General features: G+C 39.9%; 1 long non-coding RNA gene across 1 annotated transcript; it reads right to left on the bottom strand.

Annotated features, from left to right (window-relative positions):
* Positions 1-7,798: 7,798 nt before the first annotated feature.
* LOC122080079 lies at positions 7,799-8,903 on the bottom strand. Its single transcript, XR_006140599.1, has 2 exons — positions 8,597-8,903; positions 7,799-8,404 (listed from the first exon to the last, which is right to left on the bottom strand). It is a non-coding gene; the product is annotated as an uncharacterized LOC122080079 (long non-coding RNA).
* Between the last annotated feature and the right edge of the window lie 5,613 nt (positions 8,904-14,516).

Here is a 14,516-nt window from a genome sequence, read left to right as displayed (position 1 = left end):
CAACCATCCAGGTGAGGGACATTTATTTTATGGGAGAGCTTTGACGAGGACCTTTCGTCATGTTGGGATATGCTTGGAGGGGGAGGTGAGGAGCACGTCTGTACCTACTCCATTTGATAGATTGATTCTTGAGAAAATGCATTTGGTCCAGCAACAGGGCAATGATGATGAGGTACTAGCAGTAGATCCACCCTTCGAGCCGATGGATGATGATGACCACCCCATCGATGATCAACCTATTGACGACCATCCCATTGAGGAGCAGGAGGATCATTGTATGAGGATGGGCATAGGGATAGATGAGGTGGAGATGTTCGACGAGCAACTTCCACCCTCAGCCACCGGAGTTGACCATGGTACTCTACCCATTGCTAAGTTTCCTCAGACAGGTTGGGTCCCATTTGGTGCTTTCCAGGGTACGGCTCAAGATACCACATAGATTAGCACTCAGACTCGAGGTAGAGTTTCACCTCAGCTTCTATAACTTGATCCTATTACTTTCTTAATATTTCTATTTTATTTAACTATCGGTTCCTTTGTACACCCTACCCTTACATATGCACTAGATATGCTTGAGGTAATGGACTACATTGAGAGAGGGTTTTCACACATATATTCGAGTGTGGTTTCCATGGACGAGAGAGTCACCATAAGACTAGACACTCTCAGTTCTTGAGTCACTACCTTGGAGACTTCTCTGGATGGTCTGTCCAAGTATTTATGTGTTCCACCAGAGTACCGGTCTCCTCTCTACCAATCTCGATCCCAACGGCTATCTACCTCTTCCAGTCAGTAGTAACCCCAATGGAGGAGACTTAACTTCAGATGACTGCAATCAAACTTTCCTCTTTTTGCCTGACTTAGATCATTTTTTGTTATCCTAACTTTATTTTCTATGCAAATGTACTTAGTATTGTGGTCAAATCCGATGTAACTTTTTGTTTGTAGCTTTTCTCTCTCTCCTCTATCTTGTGTTCCTCCCTCTTAAGTTTTTGGTGTCGATGACAATGCAATCTTCTATGTGCAATAAATTATGATTGTATTTATATATAGCACATTTTCGGATTTTGCTTCAACACTAGTCTCTTGCTGGTCTCCATGAAGTATGCTTCTATCTTGAAATTTTAATTTAATTCCCTAATTGATCACCACCAGACCTATGATCTCGTAATTTGTATGGTTAATAGAGATCATCACGCTCTGATACTCTCTATCACACCCAGCCTCATCTTAGGCCAAGGTATATGGCATTGGATTCTCAACCCAGTCAACGTATCTCTAGTAGGATCACAAACACAGTCTACTATCCATACAAATTCCCGAGATCATCTACTATGAATCAGAGTATGTATATACAGTTCATAAATCAACTTACACATGATGATCAAGTCTACTGTGAAACATAATAATACAAGCCCAACATAAATTATTCCCACGTTACATAAGTAAATAAATCTTAGAAACCATTAATAACAAATACAATAGTGGAAGGAAAATCTCATTCAGCTTCACTGTGTCTCGTAAACACGGCCTCACAACCATCACTGATCATCTGTCCGTCTCAATTCTGGTTCCACCATCTAAAAATATAGATCCATGAGGGGTGAGCTTCAAGATCCCAGTGAGGGTTGAGCAAGCAAGCACATACATCAAATCATGTTGCTAAACACATGCTCACACACAAGCCTTACTATGATGCCATGCATGCATGCAAAATCCACATGATCCATATATTTATATTGTTAGTTCTATTCTAATTACTAGGCCTTAATTGAGGATATAAGTGCTATAAGCAATGTAGGTGGTACCCCTTTCACTGTACGTTGGGCTCCAAAGATATAAGCTAGTTGCAGGCAGGAGTCACCCAGTCCTGGAAAGGACCTCGGTTCCCTAGTGAACCCTTAAATAGTAACCTCTAAGAGCCATGGTCTTGGAATCCCACACCATCATCAATCTCCCATGCTATTCGACAGTTATACTTACAGTACGTCATATCTGGGCGTAGTAGTCCTCCATAACCTACAACCGAGTAGGATTAACCAATACCTCACCCCCTATTGGCAAGGGGTTATAGCACTTGGATGTGATTTAACCATATGCAATATGCATGCATACATAGAAATCATACATCTGCAACCACAATCGTAAAATTGGCCTTTGAGCTCATGGTACAAAAATCTTCCATTGGCCACACCGTGCCTCAGACCATCAACATTACAACCATCACCACACAACTATATAACTACACATCCACAAATTCTCGATCCTATCAATCTTGGTAAAATCATGCCACATGTGCTATATATATTTGTATATAATTTATAAAAAATACATCCAAAACTGGAATTGTCAACACATTACACATGTGCATGCATAATGAAAATTATAAAACACTTCGTAAAATTATACAATCACCCACTAACCTTGATGCACGATCTGTCCTTTCGTTGGATTCCCGATCATGCGTATCCTCATCGAGCATCTTATTTTCTTAATTTTAATAATTTAATATTTAAAGATAGTTCCACTATTTACTACCAAAAGACAGTCCCACATCCAATAGTCCACTGAATTCCCTCGATGGAATCCCACTATCGAGCAGTGGTACTGATCCTAGTTTAGTATCTTCCTTAATTGACTGACCTAATGGCACAAGTCAGCTCCTTACCATTTGTATAGGTTAATAACCTAACCCATACCACCATGAGCCCTCTATTCGCCTAATAGGACTAACGTACAATAACTTGGTCTCCCGATACTGACTGAGCTGGTCTGTAGCTTCTACAATCCCTTGATTAATTGAGTGGGGTTCTCCATACAACTAGGGTCCACATAGACATCTTAACTCTTTGTGTATCCCTCACCTAGGTTACCCCCTTTTGAGCCAATTAAGTTTGTTTCACTAACCTGATGTAGTAAGACCACAACATAAATTTAGGGAATGACCAGTGTGCTTCTGAATCCTTTCTGACAGATATAGCCTAGGCCTATTGGCTAGCCAGTTAAGCCTGTTGGACCTAATTCTGTTTACAGTAGAATTTTGCCATTCTCTAAATAGAATTTGTTGATCCAACTCTTTGGGTCTCAAGCCCCAAATCCTTCCTATAGTGTCCTCTTGTGGTATTAAACATGAGTAGGATGTTCAATTGGTCATTTATAGCCCAATTCACCTGAGCCCTAATGCAAGTAAATTGCTCCCAATAGGGTTTCTTGGGAATCAACTGGGATTCTTGTCCAACTAAGTGGACATAGACCTATCCTTCTCAATTCACCACCCATAAATATTTAATTGGGTTAATTACAATTTATGGAACTCCTACTCAGTTCCAATTTGGGTTCCATTACTTGGCACAAGGTCAATTGTGCTTTAACTTCTAAATTTTCAGCCCATATGACCCGGCTATAACTTCTACCCCTTTCTGGACAAAATTGATGGCATATGTGATTTTACCTCACTTCCAATTGTATTCAATCTATCCCAATTGACAAAAACCCCATGACCTAGGGTTCCTGGAACATTGGCACATCCAATTGGATTCTAGTTTAAGTCCGAAAAGTAGAGGGATTCCGCTATAGGGACCTGAACTGAGTTCCCACAGCTAAATTCCCACTTCCAATTGAAACCTACACTACCCCTACGCCACTGGACGAATTCTAAGCTATTAGATTCACAGGGTAGGTCAAGGAAAATTACCTCTTCTCAGCTTTTGAGACTTGCGCATATAGTGAAGGGTGCCCAGGTATCGTTGGCCACCTCACAGACACCTTCCCAACTGTAGTAGCTTTATTGACAACCTTCGAATTTCTTTTGGCAGCAGGTGGGAAGGGCAGCAGCAGCACCAGAGCTTGGCTACAACTCCCTAATAGCCGCTAGGATAGTAGGCTTTTCTTCCCTTCCTCTTCTTCCTCCTTTCTTCTTCTTATTCTCCTTCTTAATTCTTTTCTTTCTTTCTTCTCTTCTGCCCTACGAATTCTGTAGGGTGCAAATGAAGAGAAAAGGTTGAACTGCCATTATATTGGGTCCAGCAAAATGGACCTTAGGGTCTATTTGGCTGTGTCCTTAAGAAATAATTAAATTAATTTGATATTTTTCCAACTTTATAATCCTATGTAAGCCCCACTATCAACTAATGTAAATAGTGGGTTATTGTCCTCAAATAGATCCCTACACATGGTGTAAGTGTATGAATTACACTATAGAGGAGTGAGCCTCATAGAGGAAAAATCTATTTTCCAATATTCTGCCAACCCAACTGACTGGCCAATTGGCAGCTGGGCAGCCTATCGGACCTCTCATTTTTTGGGTCCATCAACTGTCCTATCTCTTGGGCTTATGAATCCACTCAAAGTGGAACTAGTTCCACTTATATTCTGACTATTTTACACCTCTTCCTGACTAGTGGATGTGCCACACTTCCCTCTCTTACACATGTACAAGTGGAGCCACCACAGAGCAACCTAGTTCCTGTACCAGCTGGGTCCTAACACTGAGCTCAGCTGCTTCCAGTTTCATGGTATTCTGGGGGTAGCGCACCATCCATGAGCCCTATGCCATCACATCTTCTCTCGAAGACACGTGGGAGGCCTATTTCGCAAGGTTATCTACCTCGGGTATCTTTTAGAAATAATAATAATAAATAAAATGGAGTCGTCGACTAGGGTTAGGGCCTAGGACCTAGGACCAGGGATGTGAGCCCGATCCACACCCAAGATTGACTCGGTTCGGTCCAAAGGTTAGGGTAAGTGTCAAGTTACGAAGTTGAGAAGGGGTTAGGCATCCACTTCACTCGGTTGAACCAATCTTCCTATTAGATGCCGATTTGAGAATATTCCCCTTTTTATGTCCTAACCCTCATGCATAACTAAGTAATTAATTTATAATACTATACATATGCTAGTAAAGAATCTATATTATGGCTACTTTCTTTGGAAATTACACCTAACCTTGACCCCTGTTTTGGGTGAAGAGGGGACGAACCCCGACTGATGCATCAATAACTTTGATGGAGCTCCTTGACTCAAACGGGATTGACCTCAGTTGCTCTCTTCTCCCCCATTTGGGGAATCTAGGCCTCTAGTAGCTCTTCAGGCTCTAGCATGCTTCTCGAGGGTGGGAGGTAATGGAATTTCCTCTCCACACTCTTCCCTACTTCCTCCTCTCTTCTCTCTTATTTTGTCTTTATTTTCTCTCTATTTCTCCTCTACTCTCTCTCTCTCTCTCTCTCTCTCTCTCTCTCTCCTTCTTTTTGGACCTATCCTTATGATGGAGAGGAAGACACTATTTATAAGTGTTAGCTCCTCCCTCTCACGGGCCCAGCTAAAACACCTTCCAAAAGTAGTTTTTCCCACATTTTAAACATCTAATTCTTGGCTTTTTTTAGTTGAAATTGGTGGGTCCGTCAAAATATTGGCAGACCCATCCCAAAAGTTTAGTAAAAAATCATTTTTAGCAAGAGCAAACCTTTTTTTTTTTTCCATTTTTATTTTCAAATTTGGCAACTATTGGCGGGCACATGGCTGATTTGGTGGGCCCATGGTATGATCTTGCGGGCCCACCAAAACAAATGGTGGGACCGGGAAAGATTGGGTTCAGATCAGGTCTATCGATCCCTATTTTGACTTCCAGGAGCGAATTTAGGAGATCCGATGGTTTGAATTTCGCATGCGATATATCGTCGGAATCGTCTTTCCAAGCACTATTTGATGGTGTGCATTTCAAGTTCCATATTTTCTCATAAAAATTGAAAACAGAAAAGAGGGTACTTTTGCCCTTTTTTCGACAACCGTTATTCGTGCCATTTCTGCAACATTGAAGAGTACTTAGAACCAATTCATCAATATATAACATGCTAGTATTGGGTGTCACAAGATCAGGTCAGAAATAAGCCTGAGATCGGATTAGGGTTTCAGGTTGTATTATGGTTTTAAGCTAATTTAGGCCACTGTCGGGTTCAAAATTGAATTAGGGTTTAGGGTTGATTCTCAAGTCACTACTGTCATTGAGATTGTCACCAAAAGACTAGTATCCCCTCTCAATGTGAAGCAGAATCTTGATCATTCCATTCCCTATATGTCATCACTGTCTGGGTGGGTGACAAAATTAGGTGTCTACAGAATGCCTCTCTTTGGCCAAGGCTTATGCCAAAGCTGAAAGGCAAAGAAAATATCTCCCTAATTTTGTCACCATGAGCATGTATTGTCGTCATCGTGCTCAAGGATGGCCGAGGTTCGAATGCACAAGCTCAAGAGAATAATTCATCGGTAACTTTTGCAAATAGGTTAAATTGTCGATTAATCAAGAAATCAATATGACCTTATCTAGGAAGTTTAGCTGGTGAAGTAAAAAACTTACATGTGCTGCAGCATGACACTTCTTGATCTGACATGCTAAGATGTCAGTACATAATAATTCAACTTATAATAGGCCATCCAATGGTATTTCGATTCAATCAAACCAGTGAACCATTGAGCCAAAAAGGGTATCTCAGCCTTCCAATGGCATCTGATTCAATCAAACCCATAAACCACGGAGCCAAAAGGAGTATCTGGGCCTTCCAATGTATCCAAATCAATCCAACTGGTAAACCACTAAGCCAAAAGGGGTATCTCGGCCTTCCAATGCCATATGATTCAATCAAATTGATAAACCACCAAGCCAAAAAGGGTAATTGGGCCTTCCAATGGCATTCGATTTTATCAAACAGGTAAACCACTGAGCCAAAAGGGGGTATTGGGGCCTTCCAATGGCATCCGATTCAATCAAACCGGTAAATACCGAGCTAAAAAGGGTAACCAGCCTTCCAATGGCATCTCGATTCAATCAAACCAGTAAACCACCGAGGCAAAAGAGTAATTGGACATCCAATGGCATCCAATTCAATCAAATTGGTAAAACAATGAGCCGAAAGGGTAACTGGGCCTTCCAGCGGCATCCGATTCTATCAAACTAGTAAACCACCAAGCCAAAAGGGGTATCTGGGTCTTTTAATGGCATCTGCTTCAATTAAACCGATGAACTAATGAGCCAAGAAGGGTAACTGGGCCTTCCAATGGCATCCAATTCAATCAAACCGGTAAACCACCAAGCCAAAAGGGGTATCCGAGCCTTCCAATGGCATCTGGTTCAATCAAATCGGTAAACCACCGAGCCAAAAAGGATATCCTATCAAACCATGCATTAAGGTTGCCAAAAGTCGAAAAGTGTATTCATGATTTCCATAGGGGATTTTGCATGCCCCGCACTTGAATGAGAGAATCATTTTCTTTTATTATTTTTATTTAGGGTAATTTACAATGCCACCCCATGGAGAATGCCAGTATTATAGGAACACTCTCTCTCTTTGACCAAATTAGACTCAAACCCCTACCGTCAGTCTCTATTAAATGATGCTATAAAATGACACTTGGCCGTTATGAGTAAAACACCCTTATCTTATTATCCCAAAAATACCTTTATATTCACTTATATACCATTTCATTCCCTCAGTATCACTCTCTCCTCCTCTCTTTCTCTCCCTACCTGCGACTTGTAATTCTGACGAGTTCAGAAGCTGTTAAACAAATTCCAGAATAATCTCTGCTCAACATATCCAGTCTTACCGACATCGTTACCCTGAGCCTTAGTCACAAAGAAATCGCTGCCAACATCAATCGGCCACTTGAGTCGTTTGAAGCAGTGGCGGCTCCAGAAGAACTCGTTAATGTCATCGAAATTTCTCCAATTAGATGCAGAGAATACTTCTCTTCTCAGGGTATACGCCCCCTTGGAGAAGAAATAAGAGAGGGGCACAGATCTTAAGAAGAAAGGTCTATGAATATAATTTGGCTTCGCCTCAACCTCCAAGGAGCTAGGCAATCAAACCCATCTCAACTAGAATGCTTCACTAACTATCGGCGACTCTGCAACTCTGAATAAAGTACAACAACTTCCCGAAAAGGAACCTACTAAAAAAATCCTGCAAAAGCAGAGCATATGTTTACTTGTAATGGCGAATTTTAGTTTTAGCACGATTTTGTTACATGACGGACAGGCATTGGGGTTTTCTTCAATGAAGATCTGAGGTGGGCACACATATTCCATGGCATATTTGGCAGGATACTGACGATAGTAGTATAGGAACTCATTCTTTACCAATTCCACTTTCTTTTCCTCTTCCCCTGCTCCTGCTTCTGCCTTGGATTCTCCTTCTTCCTTCTTCTCTCCACCGTCTCCTCCCTTATCTTTCCTTCTTTTCTTCTTTGTCCTTCTTCTCCTTCTCTTCCTCTTTCTTCTCTGGCTCTTGCTTCATAATCTTTGCGTGCTTCCCTATTCTCTTATACACATACTCAACAAGCTTTGGTTGATCGAAGATGCCCTTCACTGTTACTAGTGAGTTCTTTAGATCTGGATCTGCAGCTTCGACTCCTGAAAAATCAAATCCCGAGATTTGAGATTTTTACATTGTCACCATTTAATCTGATTTAATTCCCATTTCTGTTGATCCAGATTCCAGACTTTCAAAAAACCGTAGGAATAGATAGGAATTGAGTCAAGAATCAATGAAATGCCACTAACGGGATTGAACATTCAGAATAAATTTTCTTACAAGAACTTCACCTGAAGAGGAAAAATGAAGAGATCGAGCAGTCAAATGAACCAAGAATTTAGGAGTAAAAAAGACAAGTGCCTTATAACAACTTCCACACAAGAATTTTGACTAGTATCTGCGAGTTTGAGCTCAGAATCTTAGATCTCATCACCAAAAATTCAAAGACGAGGGAGTGGGGAATGAAGAAGAGTTTCCCCTCTTTGAGTAGATGGGGAAACAATTTTATAAGAAATAAATGGAAAGAAAAGAGTGACCAGAGGGAGGGTTGTGGTCAAATTGCCGCACGGGAACATTCTTCGCTGTAGTCATCGTTGCCAAAAGGGTTGTGGTGAAATCGATTTGGGGATTACAAGGGTTTGGTATCAAACTCTCAAGGGTAAGGGTAATTTTGGTACTTCGTTATTTTTAAGGGAAAAATGATATTTAGAAAAAAAAGAAACTTGCTGATGTCAACCTTCTTGGTATATTCTATAACAGTAACTAATGGTAGGGGGTCTAAGTTTAATTTAATGAAAGAGAGGAGGTGTTCCTATAGTACTGGCTACTCTAGGGGGTGGCGTTGTAAATTACCCTTTTATTTATTATGGCAAATCCACTAGGGATTTTTTTTTAGTTTGGACCGACGGGTCCGTGAACACTCACGGGCCCATGAGATTTCAATTTTTTTTTCATTTTTTTTATTATTTTTTTTCATTTTTCTGAGATGCGGAGAATTTTTTTATTTTTTTTTTACAACTCACGGGTCCTCACTGGCCCATGAATCATCTGACGAGCTGGCCTGTGAACAAGTGGGGTCCCCCTATAAATAGGGGGCCCTCTTTTGAATTTTTTACTCTATAGGTTTTGTCGTTTTGCTTCACGTGTGATGTGGTACTCTATTCTCTCTCCTCCCGTACTTTCAATTTTTTTACAAAAATCTTCTGATGGGGCTACGCAAGCACACACATGGTGGGAGAGTGGTTGGCAAGTTGGCTAACTTGTCATCCCAGAGTGACACTGCAACATGGTATCTCAAATCAACACTAAAGGGGGACCAAGGACCATATCTACAACTCTACTTGGGGAGAATGGGTAAGGAATTATTATTATTACTATTTTAAAAATTGTGTCATGCATGAATGTTCTTGGAATGTAGATGCTAATGACGTGTATGCTTATGCCATATTCTCAGTATATTTAACTATGTACGCTTGAGATTCCCATGTATGGCCATGCATGTATGCCTACTTATGCTTAGGTTATATGAATACATATTTAAAATATGCCATGCTTAGATCATATGAATGCATGCCATGCTCATGTATACTTCATGTTATGCTTATTCGTGGAAGACAGTCAGGGTAGAGGCTGTTAGACGGTCAAAGAGAGACTTTTTACGACTAGGTAAGTGAGATGCTTGGATTGGATTTCTACTTTCTACTAGGTGTCTTATAGACCGCTATGTATGGATGCTTGTTCTACATGCTCATGTTAATGCAAGGAATGCATGTATGCTCATGCATGTGTCCCTACATATGCCTATTGACCCATCTATTTCCAGATGCTTATGTTGGAACACGAACCTGTATACCGGAGTTATGGCTACCCAAACAATGTGGGAACTTGGGTTAACCATTCCCATCCTTAGCTGCAGTGGACCATCCACAGCATGCCATTCTCCTGCCTTTATTCATGTGTCCGAAAACTAGACGTTGAGTGACCCGGGCCTTAGACGAGATGTGGTGGCCGAGCACCCATACCTTTCATCTTCCTGTGGGTGAGATAATGGTCACTCTTCTTTTCTTCTACACCTTGACCGAGCTTATGGGCATTGATTCTAGCAAGCCCACCATCCTTCTTTTTGCCATTCACAACTTCTTGACTAAGAAGGTGTGTCAGCATCTACCTCTTGACTAGGGAAGAACCAATTTCTGTGTAGCATCTATCTTTACTAGGCTGGCCAATGCTTGTTCAGTAACCCCTCAGATAGGATGGATCTTTACTTCACCTATTATTTCAGTTATCTCCAGAATATCCAGAGATATGAATGGGATGCCGCCACCTACACTTGCTTTTTGAGGACAATGAACCATCTGGCCCTAGGTGACCCAAGCCTGTACGGGCCCTCTTATATTCATTAGGTGAGGACCAATGGGTTGGCATACCTTTTCATTATTTTCTTTTGCTTTATCTTACCCCTGTGTTTGACTAATGTTTTCCTTTTACAGCCCTGGGCCTATGAGCATATGGACCATCGTTCTCCTCCCCTAGTGGATGTAGACCGCAACATCTTTCCTCTTACCAGAAAATGGGGTGTAGGCAGTGTTGGATTTATGGGCTAAATTAATTACTCAGGTTGATTAAATGGGTGAGAGTCAAATTGCATGAACCGGTTCGGTCCACTCTCAAGCTTAGGGATATGCTGGCTCAACCCATTGTGGTTTAGGGTTTTGAGTGCAGGACAGTATTATAAATACTAGGTTTTGGGTCCCTACAGCCATTATTCACTCTTCCCCACTTTACCACTAAAGTGAGAGAACCAAGGAGGTTTAAGGGGCTGTAGAAGATCCATAGTCAAGCCAAGAGAGCGAAAGTGGGAGTGACCAACATCAATCATCTTTAACATACTAGGTGAAAGGTACAAATCGATCCTCCATAATTTTATTAGATTCGTGTTCTTGTTTTTCCTGTGTGGTTTTCTCAATAGGGTTTCAAACTCAAATCCATAGTGAGTTCTAACAAGTAGTATCAGAGCAGACCACATGGGACAAGAATCGATTGAATTTTTCTTGTACATGAGGATTTTGATTATTACTTAAAACCTGATTTGATTAAAAATCATGAAAATCATAAAAATCGTAATTTTACCACCACTTAAATATCCTGTATGGGAAAACTTTCTTCACAAAAGTTGTAGATCAGGAGAAGACGGTCGCGGCAGTATGCCGCAAGTCACCGAAAACTTCCAGACGCGTCGGCACGCTCTGCTGGAAACCGGCTACCGAAGGAGAGAAAAAAAAACGGAGGCGAGTCATCGCCGGTTCAACTCGAAAACCCTACCGATTTGACTCGGGACACAGTGGGTCAACTCATGTGCACTATTTGACTCGGTCAAAGGTTGACCGGGTCGTTGACCAATTGACCCGAATTTGACCCGGAACTCATATGCCCGAACCGGTTGGTTTGGATTGATTAAAAAAAAAAAAAGACTTAAAGGCTTGTTTGGTTTTTGTTCATTTTGGGTTTTTATTTAAACTACTTTAAATTTCATTTAAAGGTTCGTTTTAAGGCCAAATTGAAATCTATTTTTTGCGTTGAATTCCTTGTTTCGGGCCACATTTAATGATCTAATTTTTAATATGACATATTTATTTGAAATTTTATGTTGTATTTGGTTTCAATTTGTTCCTTTTGGGTTTTTTATTTAAACTACTTTAAATTTCATTTAAAGGTTCGTTTTAAGGCCAAATTGAAATCTAATTTTTACGTTGGATTCCTTGTTTCGGGCCACATTTAATGATCTAATTTTTAATTTGAAATTTTATGTTGTATTTAGTTTCAATCATTGAAACAAAATGGCATAAATCAATGCTTTGAAAAATATATATGTTATTGGTTGCCATGAAATTGAGAATTTTTTTTTAAAATTGGGATATGTTAATATGGAAAAGGGTGTAAGCTTCCGCTCATTCTTAGTTGCAAAGTAATTTTGCTTTGGGAAACCATGAAATGATGAGGTAAAATCCACCAAAGTGGTACATCTTATTATTTCATGATTTTCCACAGGGTAGCGATGCAGCTGACATTTGCCCAAAGGTGATGTCACCAAAGTTAAGAAAATGATAGTAACCTAGAGGTTCCTAAACCCAAAGGTGAGGAGATTTCAAAAGTTATTGTTCTTTTCACAGTAAATATGAATTTACAAGAGGACCAGTGCATTCTTAGCCCAAAGGATAGGAATGTAGTTACGGTTGTGACTCTTGTATGGTTATTGTTGTCCTAGTGACATATTTATATGTATGTTTTGAACATAAAGATATACATCTCCAATGGGAAAGATATGATAGAACTGAGTGAAATCCACCAAAGTGGTACATTCAATTCGATTGTATCTTCCCCAACAGTAAAGGTGATACTTTCCCAAAGGTTATGTCATCAAGGTTTGAGGATAATCATCCACATTTCAGAAAGGGACATTGAATTTGGAGTTCTTTTGCCCAAAGGTGATTGAATTCCAAAGTTAGTATTGTTTTCACAGTTAAAAGAATAATATAAGAGCATCAGCTAATTCCTGTCCCAAAGGATAGGGATACATTTTTAGTTGTAACTCTTATTTAAAATATATTGATGGTATTACATGCTTTTATATTATGATTTGTATTTTGATATTTGGCATGTATTGTGTTGTTGTTACTGCTGTAGTAAGATGGTCATTCCCTCAAGTTATGTATCTTCCATCCCAATACTCACTGGTAATAACTATCAAAAGTGGGTGGAGGAATTAGAATTGCATTTAGGTCTTCTTGACTTAGACTTGGCACTTAGGGAGCCTAAACCTGAGCCTCTCACAGACTCGAGCAGAAGTGCTGAAAGGACCAAGTTTAAGAAATGGACTAAAGCAAACAGAAAGTGCATACCGGTTTTAAAAAAGGCAGTTTCTGAAATTATACGTGGGAACATAGAGATCAAAGACACTGCAAAAGATTTCCTGGATGCTATTAAAGCTAGATTTCAACACAACAAGAAAGCTGAGAAAATCACATTGATGACCAGGTTAATGAATACAAGGTATGATGGATGTGGGAGTGTTAGAGAATACATTTTGGGTGTAGCTACTGATGCTGGTAAACTTAAGGATCTTGGAATACAGATCGATGAAGAATATATTGTACACATTGCACTGAATACCCTCCCTAGTCAGTATAAGGTTATCCAATCTACCTACATTGCACTGAATGACGATTGGAGCCTAAATGAGCTCATTTTCATTTGCACTCAAGAGGAAGAAAAATTGAAACAAACTAGGTTTGAGAGTGCACATGCAACTTTCCACAAGGGATCTTCTGGTGGACCAAGCAGAAGGAACAAAAATTTTTCCAACAGGAAGCGCCAAGCCATATGACAGGAATAATAGCTCTCAAGAACTTGACACATCTCAAAAGGCTCAGGATGAAGAGAATACCAACAACGTAGAGTGTTTCTGGTGCCATAAGAAAGGACATGTGAAGACTATTTTATTTTCAAGAAATGGTTAGAGAAGAGGAAGAATTCTGGGGCTGATAAGCAGGATGATACCAAGAAAGGGTGAGGTAGAATGATCACCAGTAATTGAGAGCAAGTAAAATTTGGTCCCATCAAGTAGTTAGGATTTCTTTACATACAGTTATTTGAAATGCTTGATTAGTGGGAGCTTTGATTTTGTTTAGTATTTGTTTATGTTTTGAACCTTAGCCCGTATGTTTTGGGGCACAGTTTGATGAATTATGGTTAAGTTTTAGCATTTACATTATGCACAGTTATTTCTTGAAATATTTGGTTTATGATTTCATTTGAAAATGTTTTTATAGGCAGTAATTGTCTTAGTTATATGCAATATTTTGCCACAGTTCAAAAGGTAATGTTTGCCACATTTTAATACAGCATTTGTCACAGTTCATAGGTAATATTTACCACAGTTTATAGGCGGAAGGCCTCAGTTAGATATTAACCACAGATCAAAGGCGATTTACCACAGTGAAGGTTAATATCTCAGTTAAGGACCTACATAGAATGACAACAGTGTAATTTGAGGATATGTCAATATTTCTATGATGGTATCCCACATAGATTCGTGTTAAGAAACTTACTTATGCTTGTAATAACAGAAAGTTGTATGCCGTATATTGAGGTGTATCTTCTGCTGTTATTCGATGTGAGTGGTTTTTCAACTGAATCACAGTAAGAGTGGTT

The sequence above is a fragment of the Macadamia integrifolia genome, chromosome 5, assembly GCF_013358625.1.
Source record: "Macadamia integrifolia cultivar HAES 741 chromosome 5, SCU_Mint_v3, whole genome shotgun sequence".
NCBI lineage: Eukaryota > Viridiplantae > Streptophyta > Magnoliopsida > Proteales > Proteaceae > Macadamia > Macadamia integrifolia.
This window is presented reverse-complemented; position numbering and strand designations above follow the sequence as displayed.